The sequence below is a fragment of the Arachis ipaensis genome, chromosome B06 (assembly GCF_000816755.2).
Source record: "Arachis ipaensis cultivar K30076 chromosome B06, Araip1.1, whole genome shotgun sequence".
Lineage (NCBI taxonomy): Eukaryota > Viridiplantae > Streptophyta > Magnoliopsida > Fabales > Fabaceae > Arachis > Arachis ipaensis.
This window is the reverse complement of record NC_029790.2, coordinates 8,393,912-8,399,911: the sequence shown is the minus strand read 5'-3', so window position 1 is coordinate 8,399,911 and position 6,000 is coordinate 8,393,912.

Genomic DNA, 6,000 nt, shown 5'->3' with positions numbered 1-6,000 from the left:
AAATCGAATAAATATAATTAATCATATGAGTACAATAATACGAATACATACAATTTTATAAATTATTAATTTAAATTATATCTATTTAAATTTTAAATTACAAACTAATACAAATTTTATAATTTAAAAATTTAATTATTTAAATAAAATTAAATTGAATAAAAATAAAAATATACTAATACAATTTAAATCGTATTAAAACATAAACAAATTTGTTGAGTCCATAAACAAACTTTATGTAAATAAATAAGTTTAGTTAATGTGATAGGTGAATTTTGTGCAAACTTTAGGAAAACACAATAAAAAAAATTAAATCCTAAAAAATAACATGATTTTTTTTTTAGAATTAATTTTTTTTATATTTTATAACAGAAATAAAAAAATCTGATTAACATTGAGCTGGTCCAATATTCTAGATAATTTTGTTTTTTTAGTTTAATTCAAATTGCATCCCTTATAATTCGAATGAGTGTAATTCGAATTACCCTGGGTCAACCTGTATGTATAATAATCAGGTAGGTTCGAATTACGTATGAATTTTGGCTGCATATTTCGAATTGATCAACTTCGAATTACTGTTGGTTTGTAATTCGAATTAGTTTGATTCGAATTACATAAAAACACGCTTCTGGTTGATCCATGTTACATTTTTTGCTTTGGTTGAATCATGTAATTTCTCCTCCATTCTAGTTTAATAGTGTGATTTGCCCTTATTATTTAGAAAACTCTCTTCCTCACTTGCCATTGTAAAATACTTCTCTTCAACAGCTTGAATTTCACTCATATATATACAATTTTTCTCTTCATAAACCGTGACAAGTAACAAAGATTTTTGCATTTACATATCCCTTCATAAACCGTGGGAAGTAACAAGATTTTATGATCAAAGTTCTCTTTTCATAAACCGTGCTTAGTTACCACGGTTTATGCTCATCTTGATCACTTCATAAACAGTGCTTATCTGTCACGGTTTATGTCTAAAAAGTAAAACGTGGTAATTTACTACAGTTTACATAATAATAAATCAGGATACATAAATAAAAAAATTGCAATTATTACATTTGAGTAAAGATTTCTCCCAACTATTTTATTTAAGTAAATTACCTTTTTAAAAAAATTTTAAATATCTTTATGTGAGTGACTCCCTTCTTTTATACGGTCTTGTATATACACACCCACACATAGAGCTAAATTAATTCATCATACTTTTTATATTTGCACGGTCGTAAGAATAAAACTCATAGTTTTATTCAAATATTAATTAGATTCTTACGTTTAAAATTTTATAAACAAATTTATACTTTGCACCAAATTAAAAGGGATAAAAAGTGTTTATGTTATAAAATTTATTATTACAGGTATCTAAGTATATAATGTGATTTCTAATACATCTTTTCTACTTCCACTACTAGACTAATAGAAGACTAAAGTTTGCGAAATTACATATTGGCTTAAATAACAAATACAAGTACACTATCATATTATTCTAGAATTCAATAAAATTACTTAAATATTAATTTAAAAGGTGATGAGAATTATCAAATATTATTTACAGAAACAATATTACAATAGTATGATTATATATAGAATTGATCAAGAATTTCCACTGCTTTATAATATACCTTTATCTAAATTTCACCTTATAGCCGAGTAATGAATATAACTAGTTTTAATAAAAATTAACAGTAAGAGTAATCTTTAATTTTTATTATAATTCAATACATCTAAAATTATTAGTACACTCTTTGTTTTTAAGTGATTCTCAGAACCTTCTTGCAGTGAGCACTCAAACGAAAGGGAAAATGTGACACAAATTTGCCAAGTAGGATTAAATAATGACAAGTAGGATGGCCATGTGAGAAAAATTAGATAAACATTAATTAGAAACGATCCAAATGAAAATTTGTAAAGCAAAACATGTCAACCATAACTATTTGGTCATTAACAATAGTTATTAATGGATAATAACACATGTAAGCTGGAATATAGCAGGATAGTTGGTAATTAAGTAATTAACAATTAGTACAAAGCAACGACCAAAAGCGAAAGCAGACGTACGATGAAAGAAGAAATTGAGAAAAGTATAGAGAATGAGCCATTGGGCACATTGGTTATCCATCTCGTGGGTATGATCCATGTCGGTACTGCCACAATAATTTAATTAAGCCGTCGTCCAACTGTGACTGTGACTTTGAACAAAATAAAAAATGCTGCTAATCCATGTAACATAGGCGTAGTTAACTTTTATGATTTTGAATATTGAGCATGGTAGTTGGTAGGCATCAAGTTTCTTACATACAAAATATCATTTCAAGATTCAACTTTTCTACAATTTGTCAAAAATAGGTTGAATTGACTTTACATTGATTAGTCGCATTTGAAGAAAATTGAATCTGAAATCTGGATATTTTTTTTGGACAGGGCTGAATCTAGACTTTTTTTGGACATGGGTAGGATCCGAAAACTCTCGAATCAATATTTTTTTCCATGTCCACAATATTTTTCAATCTGATAAGTTAATGATAAATCTGTCGCAAATTTAAGTTTTATTTAAGAGTCTGCTGCTAGATAATTAATTACTACATACATAAGACGAGATTCAAATTTTCGATATTTGTTTAAACAGACGAGTGAGCTAACCGACCCGACAAGTTAAGGACTAATCCGTCGCGGATCTGAGCTCCATTTAAGGGTCTGCCGCTGGCCAATGGGTTGTTGCATGCACAAGGCGGGATTCGAATCCCCGACACTTGCTTAAGCGGATGAGTGAGCTGACCACTCGACCAACCAAGTTGGTTAGGGCAAAGAAGAGAGACCTAGTTACAAACTAAACGGGGCAAAGTTATCCCTTGTTCATCATCAGACAAAAAAGCTACTACCTCATTTGGAGGAGTATCCCAAAAGTGGAACCCAACATCTAATTCTAAACTTTTACGCACCAGGCAATCAGCACATTTATTGCCTTCTCTGTAAATATTTACAAAAAGAATGTTCCATTCCCTGTTCTTCCAATTGTGAATGTTTCTGATCAACACATTTGGGTGATTTTTTCTATCTTTGGGACTGTTGATACTCTCTATGATAGCCTTTGAGTCACACTCCACTCTAACTTTCTTCAATCACATAGTCCAAACCAATTTGAGACCCTGATCTATTCCCCACAACTCTGTTTTGAAGGCAGTACAGCTACCTATGTTGAACGAAAATCCCCCTATCCATTTACTATCCTCATTTCTTAATAAACCCCCGCAGCCAGCCTTTTTGGTGAACCCATTCATAGACCCATCAGGAGTGATCCAATCACTAGGAGGGGGTGCCATCTGATGAGTTGTTCTTCTTTGGGTCTTCTGTGAATTCTTCTTTGCTTCTTGTCAAAAGCTTCTCTAATCTCTTCTACTTCCTTCAAAATCTGCAGGTGGGGGTGGGGTGGCCTCCGATAGTTCTGCTCGTGGATCTCTCTATTTCTCCAACTCCAAATCTTCCAGACGGCGACGATGAAGATGTCTTTCCACTTGAGGTTAGGGTTTATATTCAATTGATTGAATAAGTTGAATTGTGTCCATTCTTCAAAATTGAGGGCAAAGAATTTAGGAATTTCTTTTGGGTTTACCAAATTCACCCAAATCTGTGTAACTCTGGTGCAGTCTCTTAAATCATGAAGAGCATCTTCTTGTTTTCCAGCACAAAAGGGGCAATCTCCTTGTCCTCCATACATTCTGGCTTTTCTAGTGTTGGTGAGCAGTCTGTTATGACACATTTTTCAGGCAAAAAGTTTTGCTTTTTGCGGCCCCCTCCAATCCCATATGGTCATCCAACTCGATTGGTATGGTTTTGACCACCTTGCCAATGCCTTGTAGGTCGCACCAGTGGAGAATTCACTATCCTCCGAATGAATCCAACCTAGTCTGTCTTCTCCATTCACAATCCTTGGTGGGGGGTGTGCTAAGATCTTCTTGATGATATCTTCAGGTAGGTATCTCTGGAGTTCTGTTAAGTTCCATTCTTCGCTTGCATTGCTCCATTCCCAAACTATGCTCTCCATGTCTAAATTGTTCTGTATTGCAAATGATAGCAGGGGTCCCACCTCTTCAACCCAATAATCAGTCCAGAATTTAGTGAAAAGTCCATCCCCAATAAGAGAGAAAGACATCTCGCTGAATCCCGGCCATAACTTGACTAACTCTCTCCACAAGTATGAATCTGAGCTTTTGGCACTTGGTCGAGCATTTTGGTTATCTTTGTATTTGTACTTGTGTTGGAAGACTTTTACCCATAGAGGTTCTGGTTCCTGGTTCAGCTGCCAAATTTGCTTGTAAAGAAAAGCTTCATTCATTAAATTTAAGTTTCTAAACCCAAGGCCCCCCTCATGTTTGGGGCGGCATAGAGTTTTCCAATTCACTGCATGGTAATTTCTTTTTCTTTCATCATCTCCCCAAATGAAGCTTCTTTTAACTTTCTCTATTTCGTTGCATATGGACTTGGGAATTCTCTCATGCTGCATTTCAAAATTTAGACTTGGGCTAATAACAGATTGCGCAAGAGTAATCCTTCCCGCCTGTGATAAACATTTGCTTTTCCACCCCTTGAGTTTTCCTTGAACTCTCTCCAGAACCGTTTTATAATTCTCCTTGCCTTGTCTGTTATTTTTTAGCATAGCACCTAGGTATCTTCCAATCTCCTTGCTCTCTTTAAAATCTGTTTTGGCCAAAATATCTGTTTTGACAACCGCACTAGTATTCTTAGAGAACACTATAGAGGTTTTGCCTGCATTAACTTTAAGTCCTGAGGCCTTACAAAAGCGGTCCAGGCAGTCCTTAATCGTTTCCATTTGCACTTGAGTAGCTTCTGCAAATAGGAGAAGATCGTCCGCAAAGAGGAGGTGTGAGATTGCGAGTCCATTTCTCCCAATTCTGAAGGGTTTCCAACAGTCTTCGTTAACCTGCATTTCAATAAACTGTGATAATTTATCCATGCAAATAACAAAGAGATAAGGGGATAAGGGATCTCCCTGTCTTATTCCCCTCTTAGGTTTAAAATTTTCTGTTTTATTCCCATTCCATAAAACACTGTAGCTAATTGAGTTGACTCCCTTCATGATGATGTTGATCAAACTATTCGGTATTTTGAATTCTTTCAGTCTGTCTTTCATGTAGTTCCAGTTAATTCTGTCATAAGCTTTTTCAAAATCTATTTTTACAGCCATGAAACTTTTCTTTCCTCTCCTTCTTTTCATGGAATGCCATATTTCTTTAGCAATGAGAATGTTGTCATGGATCCTTCTTCCTGGTATGAAGCTAGATTGATGGGGGGAGATCCTTTCATCTAGCATTGGTTTGATGCGTTGCACTATGATTTTAGAAAGAATTTTGTATTTTACGTTGCATAATGCTATGGGTCTAAATTGTGATATAAACTCCGGGTTGGATTTCTTTGGGATGAGAGCTAGTAGGGTGGCATTTGCTTCTTCAATGTAACCTGGATTGGACCAACAACTCTTGATGTAGTCACAAATTTTTGTTCCCATGAGATCCCAGTTGTTTTTGAAAAAATAAGTCGGAAATCCATCTTCGCCAGGGGCCTTGAGAGAACCTATGCTAAAGAGGGCTTTCTTGATCTCAATGTCTGATGGGATAGCTTTCATAGTCCTGCATAGAGTAATATCCAAGTTAGGGAGAGGTCTAATATTTAAGGGTAAGGGAACAATGTTTACCTCTTCCTGATAGAGATCTTTGTAGAAATTCAAAACATGTAGCTTTAACAAGTTCTCGTTCTCAATCCACTCTCCGTCCAAGCTTCTTAACTTGATGATCTTATTTTTCCTTCTTCTAATAATTGTTTTGGTATGATAAAACTTTGTATTCCTATCGCCTTCGACAATCCATTGCTCTCTAGATTTTTGAAGCCAGAAAGTTTCTTCTTTATCCAGAGTCTCGTTCAGCTCCTTATTAAGGTCCTTTTCAAGCTTTTTCAAAAAACGATTTCTCCCATAACTGTTGTTTC